Source organism: Podarcis cretensis, assembly GCF_951804945.1.
Source record: "Podarcis cretensis genome assembly, chromosome: 2".
NCBI lineage: Eukaryota > Metazoa > Chordata > Lepidosauria > Squamata > Lacertidae > Podarcis > Podarcis cretensis.
This window is the reverse complement of record NC_137171.1, coordinates 17605105-17615875: the sequence shown is the minus strand read 5'-3', so window position 1 is coordinate 17615875 and position 10771 is coordinate 17605105.

Sequence of the window (10771 nt, the reverse complement as noted above, 5' to 3'; positions counted from 1 at the left end):
CACTTGTGAGGCTGGCTCCAACAAGTGGTGCCCTCTCTGAGGCTCAATTAAAAGAAGAGGAAAACTTAAAAGAAAAGAGGCAGGCTACAGGAAGCAGTGTGAGACTGACTTCAAACTTCAAAGAGAACTGAGAGAAGCAACTTAAAGGAAACAGTCTGAGGCAGACTAAGAGGATTTTAAAAGACACTGTGAGAGGACTTTTGATCCAAGCAGTGGATATCATCGGCTCACCGTGTCCGGCAAGGATTTCAAAGCGCTTATACATCTTTAAAAAAAGATCCCGGTGAGTCGATCCCTTATATATTGATTTTAGAAATATGGGCAGTTCCCTGTCATTTCCGCAACAGAAATTTTTAAAGGACTTAAAATTTCTACTCTGCAGCAGTCAGTAAAAATCTGCAGCAGTCAGTAAAAATCAAGGAACAAATACAGCCAATGGGAACTTTACAACCTGGCATGCCAAATCCAAATATGCTCCCACGAGAATATCAGTTGGCAGTGATTAATTTAAAGGACTGTTTTTTTCTATCCCATTGGATCCAGCAGACAGGGAACGGTTTGCTTTTACATTGCCATAATATAACAATTCTCAGCCCACCCAGTGATATCAGTGGATTGTCCTGGCTCAAGGCATGTGGAACTCCCCTACACTTTGTCAACATTTTGTGGATGAAGCATTGAAACCTTTCCGCATGCGCCACCTAGAGGACAAGCCTTTGTGGGTTCCAGCTCAATGCGTGCAGCCATGGCGAGTCCCTTCAATTGCAGAAGTGCCTTCCCCACCATCTGCCTTGCCATCCTTTGCTGCACCGTTATACAAGGAAGAGGAGCAGACGACACAGTCCAGTTGAAACCACCATATTTCACCTTATCAGCTAGCAAACCGCAGTCGTCAGAATCCTACTCTGGCTGGCAGCATCCACGGCTCAGCCACTATCGAACTATAAGAACAGCTTTGTTGAATAAGACTTTTAGGGGAGAAAATTATCATAAGATATGGAGGAATAATATTTTTGTGCAAGATATGATTAAGTTTTATTGCATGCTTCTAAATGTTGGGTGTGTATGCCTGCCCCCATTTGTTTTCAAATTAGAGAGAGGAAAGAATCATGGGGCATATATCCAAACTGTCAATATACATTGAAATTCATGTTTAATAGCTCTTGTTCTCTTACAGGAACATTCAGTGACCAATCTCAGTGCTATAGAAGCAACACAAGTGCATGGCTATAAACGAGAAAGGAAGCCTACCATGCAGCTTGGAATCAGAATTCTTATATTCTTGGCTTCCGGATGGAAGTTGGCTTCGACATTTATTAATTTTAGTGATTATTATAGTAGTTATTTGCATTATTTTGTGTTGCTGTATACAATGTATTCCTTCTTTAATTTCTATATGTACTGCATGGTTATCCAGTCCACGGCCCGCTTCCGGTTTCACAAGAGTCGCTTATCGCACTCGATATAATCCTATTGGAACGGAAATATATGCCTCTGATTAAAAAAATAAAGAAAGAGGGCATGTGGGAGTCATAAAGCCAGAGGCAGAGGTTTGTAAATACTGCAGGGTGCCCCCTGACATTCCTCTGGGTAATGATTACGTTATATGGTAAAGGGGCAATAAAAGCTTGGCCGGATGAGGTAACATGAGATTGGCAAACGGCCATGCGGCTGGACAGAACAAAGGACAATAAAAAGTTACCGGAGAGGAGAAGAAGTCTGAACGAGCTGCTCTCTCATATCATGGAAATGTTGCTAGCTTTCTGCGTCTTTATTTTACCCTAAAGAAGTGCCACTTGTGAGGCTGGCTCCAACATAGGAGTAAAGTAGGAGTAAAGTAGGAGTAAAGCAGGTGTAAACTAGGAGTGAATTATGAGTAAGGTAGTAGTAAAGCATGAGTAAGGTAGTAGTAAAGTAGGAGTAAATTAGGTGGAAAGCATCACATGCTTTCTCCCAATCGCCAGCCTTCAAAAGAGGTCCGCGAAAAGGGATGTCCTATTCAATAATAAATAAATAATAATAATAGTTTTATTATTTATACCCCACCCATCTGACTGGGTCGTGCCAGCCACACTCAGCAGCTTGCAGGATAAAATAATATAGAATAAAACATGAAACTTTTCTTAACTATATGCCTACTATATGGAAGTTAACAACTGGACAACAGAAATGTAGCTGAGAGGCTGATATTGATAAACTGGAAGAGTAAAGAGATGATCTCCTTTAATCGGTGGATTGATAATATGGTAACACTTGCAACCTGTGAACGGACTGCTTACAGACATAGACTGCTTGGATAAATACGACAGTATTTCGAATGAATTTGTACAAAATGTAGTTGACTAATTTATATCAGGATAATATCAGATTTATAAAAGAATGTATGGGTTAGGGTTTTTTTAAAAAAAATTTTATTAGGGATTTTCTTGTTTTACAGAAGTGTAATGCCTCACATTTTTTCCCCCCATGTAACATTTTTACAAATCCGTTTCATTGGTTGAGGCATTAGGGGGAGAAGAAAAAGAAAGGAGAAAGAAAGGGGATGGAGTGAGGGAAGATGGATGAGGGTGGTGTCAGGTGGTGGTGTTTCTATTATGCTTAATGTATGTAGAGTTTGGTGTCAGGGTTGCTTGAGTTGTTCATCATTCAACACGGAGTTGTAAGTTGAAAAGAAGGCAGTCGGAGCTGGATGAGGACAAAGTGAGAATTGTGGGAGGCAGTGTCCTATTAGCCCTAAAACATGGGTCGTATCACTCATGCAACACATTGGCGACTAATGTACACGCAATAATCATCCTCAAAATAATTATACATTCTTTATCAATCTTCTGAGAAAAATACAATTATTTTGATGATTATTATTGTGTGTATATTAGTCACCAACGTATTGCATGAGTCGTACTAAAACAAGGGTCAGCAACATTTATCAGCAGGGCGCCTGTCCACCGTCCCTCAGACCATGTGGTGGAAGAAAAAATGAACAAATAAACAGTACAGCCGACTTGTGGTGTTTGGGTGATACCTCATCTTTCAACACGGAGTTGTTAGTTGAAAAGAAGGCAGTCAGAGCTCCATGAGGACAAAGTGAGATTTGTGGGAGGCAGTGTCTTACTAGCCCTAAAACACGGGTCGTATCACTCATGCAACACAGCACTCATCCTCATATGTGATCTCTAGCAACTGGCTATTTTGATGATTATTATTGTGTGTATATTAGTCACCAACGTGTTGCATGAGTCGTACTAAAACAAGGGTCAGAAAACTTTTTCAGCAGGGCGCCTGTCCACCGTCCCTCAGACCATGTGGTGGAAGAAAATATGAACAAATTCGTATGCCCCACAAGTAACCCAGAGATGCATTTTAAATTAAAGCACACATAAAGTAGGAGTAAAGTAGTAGTAGACTAGGAGTAAAGTAGTAGTAGACTAGGAGTAAAGTAGTAGCAAAGTAGGAGTAAACTAGGTGGAAAGTATCACATGCTTTCTCCCCACCGCCAGCCTTCAAAAGAGGTCCGCGCTTTTTAAAAAAAACCCTTCCTTTTTGCCTTCAGTTATCTTATAAAGTTTACAAAGTTACATATCTCCTTGACTCAGGGGTCACATAACTCCATACCCTCCAACATTTCCCTGATGAAAATAGAGACATCCTAAGGAAAAGCAAGACATTCTGGAATCCAATCAGAAACCGGGATGGCTTCTGTAAATCCATGACTGTCCCTGGAAAATAGGGACCCTTGGAGCGTCTGCATTCTCCACCCCTCCCCCATCCACACTGGCTTACAGCATACTTGTGGTGTTTGGGTGATACCTCATCATTCAACACGGAGTTGTAAGTTGAATAGAAGGCAGTCGGAGCTGGATGAGGACAAAGTGAGATTTGTGGGAGGCAGTGTCCTACTAGCCTTAAAATATGGGTCGTATCACTCATGCAACACATTGGCGACTAATATACACACAATAGCCATCCTCAAAATAATTATACATTCTTTATCAATCTTCTGAGAAAAATACAATGAGTTAAGCATTTGAAAAATCCATTGAAACCAGACATTATAATTTCTTCTTAGATTGGGTAGTTCACAAGTCTCGGTGGCTTTGCATAAGGTTTTGTATTTTTCTCAGTAGATTGATAAAGAATGTATAATTATTTTGATGTTTATTATTGTGTGTATATTAGTCACCAACGTGTTGCATGAATCGTACTAAAACAAGGGTCAGCAACATTTTTCAGCAGGGCGCCTTTCCACCGTCCCTCAGACCATGTGGTGGAAGAAAAAATGAACAAATTCCTATACCCCACAAGTAACCCAGAGATGCATTTTTAATTAAAGCACACATAAACTAGGAGTAAAGCAGTAGTAAAGTAGGAGTAAAGCAGTAGTAAACTAGGAGTAAAGTAATAGTAAACTAGGAGTAAAGTAATAGTAAACTAGGAGTAAAGTAATAGTAAACTAGGAGTAAAGTAGTAGTAAACTAGTAGTAAACTATGAGTAAAGTAGTAGTAAACTAGGAGTAAACTAGGAGTAAAGTAGTAGTAAACTAGGAGTAAACTAGGTGGAAATTATCAAATGCTTTCTTCCCACTTCCAGCCTTCAAAAGAGGTTCGCGCTGCGCTTCCCCACAATCCCCGGAGCTTGTCCCAGGAGATTTCCCTATGCACATCCGTCTTGCGAAGCGAGCCCATGGGGAAATTCGTCTGGTGACGCATCTCGAAAAACAGAAAACTCTTTCTTCTTGCGAGTTTTTCCATCTTGCGAGGCGTTCGTCTTGCGAGGAACCACTATTAAAGCAGATACTTTGAGGGAACATCCATTCCTCCCCACCACTATGAGCTGAATAAAGAGCATGAAATCCACTCTCGACTCAGAGTATATTTCATTCTCAAACCCTCCAACACTTCTCTGATGAAAAAAGGGATGTCCTATTCAATAATAAATAAATAATAATAATAGTTCTATTATTTATACCCCACCCATCTGACTGGGTCGTTCCAGCCACGCAAAGCAGCTTGCAGATACAATGAGCTTGCAGGAAAAATACAATGAGTTAAGCATTTGAAAAATCCATTGAAACCAGACATTATAAGTTCTTTTTAGATAGGGTAGCTCACAAGTCTCTGTGGCTTTGCATAAGTTTTTGTATTTTTCTCAGAAGATTGATAAAGAATGTATAATTATTTTGAGGATGATTATTGTGTGTATATTAGTCACCAACGTGTTGCATGAGTCGTACTAAAACAAGGGTCAGCAACCTTTTTCAGCAGGGCGCCTGTCCACCGTCCCTCAGACCATGTGGTGGAAGAAAAAATGAACAAATAAACAGTACAGCCGACTTGTGGTGTTTGGGTGATACCTCATCTTTCAACACGGAGTTGTTAGTTGAAAAGAAGGCAGTCAGAGCTCCATGAGGACAAAGTGAGATTTGTGGGAGGCAGTGTCTTACTAGCCCTAAAACACGGGTCGTATCACTCATGCAACACAGCACTCATCCTCATATGTGATCTCTAGCAACTGGCGTTCAGCCGCAAAGCAGTTAAGTAGGTGTAAACTAGGAGTAAACTAGGAGTAAATGAGGGGTATACTAGGTGTAAAGTAGGAGTAAACTCATCCTCATATGTAATCTCTAGCAACTGGTGTTCAGCCCTAAGTAGTAAAGTAGGAGTAAAGCAGTGGTAAAGTAGAAGTAAAGCAGGAGTAAAGCAGGAGTAAAGTAGGAGTAAACTAGGAGTAAACTAAGTGTAAAGTAATAGTAAACTATGAGTAAAATAGTAGTAATGTAGATGTAAAGTAGGAGTAAAGTGGTTATAAACTTGGAGTAAAGTAGGAGTAAAGTAGGAGTAAAGTATCACATACCCTTCTCCCCACCACCCAACTTCAAAAGAGGTCTGGGGACAACGGGGAAGACGCTCTGTTCTTCCCCACTATCCCCGGACCTCTTCTGAAGGCTGGCGGTGGGGAGAAGGGCTTTTCTCACCACCGCCAGCCTTCAGAAGAGGTCCGGGGACAGCGGGGAAGACGTGAAGCGCTTGCGGGGCAGGGCTCTTCTCCCCAAAGCCAGCCTTCAAAAAGAAGTCCAGGGACATCGTGGAAGACGCGCTGCGCTTCTCCGCAATCCCCGGAGCTTGTCCCCGGCGATTTCCCTATAGGTCTGGGGGCAGCAGGGGAGACGCGCTGTGCGGTGGGGAGGGCTCTTCTCCCCACCCCCAGCCTTCAGAAGAGGTCCGAGGACAGCTGGGAAGAGTAAAGAGATGATCTCCTTTAATCGGTGGAGTGATAATATGGTAACACTTGCAACCTATGAACGGACTGCTTACAGACATAGACTGCTTGGATAAATACGACAGTATTTCAAATGAATTTATACAAAATGTAGTTGACTAATTTATATTAGGATAATATCACATTTATTAAAGAATGTATGGGTTAGGTTATTTTTTGTATACATTCATATCATGTCTTTCTGCCCTTTAAAACAACATTTTGTTTTGATTGCTTTGTTTTGTTTTGTTTTTTAAAAAAAACCCTGAATTTTTGCCTTCAGGTGTTTTCTAAAGGCTGCAAATTTACTTATCTCCTTGACTCAGGGGTCGCATAACTCCATACCCTCCAACATTTCTCTGATAGAAATAGAGACATCCTAAGGAAAAGCAAGACATTCTGGAATCCAATCAGAAACCAGGATGGCTTCTGTAAATCCATGACTGTCCCTGGAAAATAGGGACACTTGGAGCGTCTGCATTCTCCACACCTCCCCCATCCACACTGGCTTACATTTCCTTTTGAAATAAACAGTACAGCCGACTTGTGGTGTTTGGGTGATACCTCATCATTCAACACGGAGTTGTAAGTTGAAAAGAAGGCAGTCGGAGCTGGATGAGGACAAAGTGAGAATTGTGGGAGGCAGTGCCCTATTAGCCCTAAAACATGGGTCGTATCACTCATGCAACACATTGGCGACTAATATACACACAATAAAAATCCTCAAAATAATTATACATTCTTTATCAATCTACTGAGAAAAATACAATTATTTTGATGATTATTATTGTGTGTATATTAGTCACCAACGTGTTGCATGAGTCGTACTAAAACAAGGGTCAGAAAACTTTTTCAGCAGGGCGCCTGTCCACCGTCCCTCAGACCATGTGGTGGAAGAAAATATGAACAAATTCGTATGCCCCACAAGTAACCCAGAGATGCATTTTAAATTAAAGCACACATAAAGTAGGAGTAAAGTAGTAGTAGACTAGGAGTAAAGTAGTAGTAGACTAGGAGTAAAGTAGTAGCAAAGTAGGAGTAAACTAGGTGGAAAGTATCACATGCTTTCTCCCCACCGCCAGCCTTCAAAAGAGGTCCGCGCTTTTTAAAAAAAACCCTTCCTTTTTGCCTTCAGTTATCTTATAAAGTTTACAAAGTTACATATCTCCTTGACTCAGGGGTCACATAACTCCATACCCTCCAACATTTCCCTGATGAAAATAGAGACATCCTAAGGAAAAGCAAGACATTCTGGAATCCAATCAGAAACCGGGATGGCTTCTGTAAATCCATGACTGTCCCTGGAAAATAGGGACCCTTGGAGCGTCTGCATTCTCCACCCCTCCCCCATCCACACTGGCTTACAGCCTACTTGTGGTGTTTGGGTGATACCTCATCATTCAACACGGAGTTGTAAGTTGAATAGAAGGCAGTCGGAGCTGGATGAGGACAAAGTGAGATTTGTGGGAGGCAGTGTCCTACTAGCCTTAAAATATGGGTCGTATCACTCATGCAACACATTGGCGACTAATATACACACAATAGCCATCCTCAAAATAATTATACATTCTTTATCAATCTTCTGAGAAAAATACAATGAGTTAAGCATTTGAAAAATCCATTGAAACCAGACATTATAATTTCTTCTTAGATTGGGTAGTTCACAAGTCTCTGTGGCTTTGCATAAGGTTTTGTATTTTTCTCAGTAGATTGATAAAGAATGTATAATTATTTTGATGTTTATTATTGTGTGTATATTAGTCACCAACGTGTTGCATGAATCGTACTAAAACAAGGGTCAGCAACATTTTTCAGCAGGGCGCCTTTCCACCGTCCCTCAGACCATGTGGTGGAAGAAAAAATGAACAAATTCCTATACCCCACAAGTAACCCAGAGATGCATTTTTAATTAAAGCACACATAAACTAGGAGTAAAGCAGTAGTAAAGTAGGAGTAAAGCAGTAGTAAAGTAGGAGTAAAGTAATAGTAAACTAGGAATAAAGTAGTAGTAAACTAGGAGTAAACTAGGAGCAAAGTAGTAGTAAACTAGTAGTAAACTAGGAGTAAAGTAGTAGTAAAGTAGGAGTAAACTAGGAGTAAAGTAGTAGTAAACTAGGAGTAAAGTAGTAGTAAACTAGGAGTAAACTAGGTGGAAATTATCAAATGCTTTCTTCCCACTTCCAGCCTTCAAAAGAGGTTCGCGCTGCGCTTCCCCACAATCCCCGGAGCTTGTCCCAGGAGATTTCCCTATGCACATCCGTCTTGCGAAGCGAGCCCATGGGGAAATTCGTCTGGTGACGCATCTCGAAAAACAGAAAACTCTTTCTTCTTGCGAGTTTTTCTGTCTTGCGAGGTGTTCGTCTTGCGAGGAACCACTGTTAAAGCAGATACTTTGAGGGAACATCCATTCCTCCCCACCACTATGAGCTGAATAAAGAGCATGAAATCCACTCTCGACTCAGAGTATATTTCATTCTCAAACCCTCCAACACTTCTCTGATGAAAAAAGGGATGTCCTATTCAATAATAAATAAATAATAATAATAGTTCTATTATTTATACCCCACCCATCTGACTGGGTCGTTCCAGCCACGCAAAGCAGCTTGCAGATACAATGAGCTTGCAGGAAAAATACAATGAGTGAAGCATTTGAAAAATCCATTGAAACCAGACATTATAAGTTCTTTTTAGATTGGGTAGCTCACAAGTCTCTGTGGCTTTGCATAAGTTTTTGTATTTTTCTCAGAAGATTGATAAAGAATGTATAATTATTTTGAGGATGATTATTGTGTGTATATTAGTCACCAACGTGTTGCATGAGTCGTACTAAAACAAGGGTCGGCAACCTTTTTCAGCAGGGCGCCTGTCCACCGTCCCTCAGACCATGTGGTGGAAGAAAAAATGAACAAATAAACAGTACAGCCGACTTGTGGTGTTTGGGTGATACCTCATCTTTCAACATGGAGTTGTTAGTTGAAAAGAAGGCAGTCAGAGCTCCATGAGGACAAAGTGAGATTTGTGGGAGGCAGTGTCTTACTAGCCCTAAAACACGGGTCGTATCACTCATGCAACACAGCACTCATCCTCATATGTGATCTCTAGCAACTGGCGTTCAGCCGCAAAGCAGTTAAGTAGGTGTAAACTAGGAGTAAACTAGGAGTAAATTAGGTGTATACTAGGTGTAAAGTAGGAGTAAACTCATCCTCATATGTAATCTCTAGCAACTGGTGTTCAGCCCTAAGTAGTAAAGTAGGAGTAAAGCAGTGGTAAAGTAGAAGTAAAGCAGGAGTAAAGCAGGAGTAAAGTAGGAGTAAACTAGGAGTAAACTAAGTGTAAAGTAATAGTAAACTATGAGTAAAATAGTAGTAATGTAGATGTAAAGTAGGAGTAAAGTGGTTATAAACTTGGAGTAAAGTAGGAGTAAAGTAGGAGTAAAGTATCACATACCCTTCTCCCCACCACCCAACTTCAAAAGAGGTCTGGGGACAACGGGGAAGACGCTCTGTTCTTCCCCACTATCCCCGGACCTCTTCTGAAGGCTGGCGGTGGGGAGAAGGGCTTTTCTCACCACCGCCAGCCTTCAGAAGAGGTCCGGGGACAGCGGGGAAGACGTGAAGCGCTTGCGGGGCAGGGCTCTTCTCCCCAAAGCCAGCCTTCAAAAAGAAGTCCAGGGACATCGTGGAAGACGCGCTGCGCTTCTCCGCAATCCCCGGAGCTTGTCCCCGGCGATTTCCCTATAGGTCTGGGGGCAGCAGGGGAGACGCGCTGTGCGGTGGGGAGGGCTCTTCTCCCCACCCCCAGCCTTCAGAAGAGGTCCGAGGACAGCTGGGAAGAGTAAAGAGATGATCTCCTTTAATCGGTGGAGTGATAATATGGTAACACTTGCAACCTATGAACGGACTGCTTACAGACATAGACTGCTTGGATAAATACGACAGTATTTCAAATGAATTTATACAAAATGTAGTTGACTAATTTATATTAGGATAATATCACATTTATTAAAGAATGTATGGGTTAGGTTATTTTTTGTATACATTCATATCATGTCTTTCTGCCCTTTAAAACAACATTTTGTTTTGATTGCTTTGTTTTGTTTTGTTTTTTAAAAAAAACCCTGAATTTTTGCCTTCAGGTGTTTTCTAAAGGCTGCAAATTTACTTATCTCCTTGACTCAGGGGTCGCATAACTCCATACCCTCCAACATTTCTCTGATAGAAATAGAGACATCCTAAGGAAAAGCAAGACATTCTGGAATCCAATCAGAAACCAGGATGGCTTCTGTAAATCCATGACTGTCCCTGGAAAATAGGGACACTTGGAGCGTCTGCATTCTCCACACCTCCCCCATCCACACTGGCTTACATTTCCTTTTGAAATAAACAGTACAGCCGACTTGTGGTGTTTGGGTGATACCTCATCATTCAACACGGAGTTGTAAGTTGAAAAGAAGGCAGTCGGAGCTGGATGAGGACAAAGTGAGAATTGTGGGAGGCAGTGCCCTATTAGCCCTAA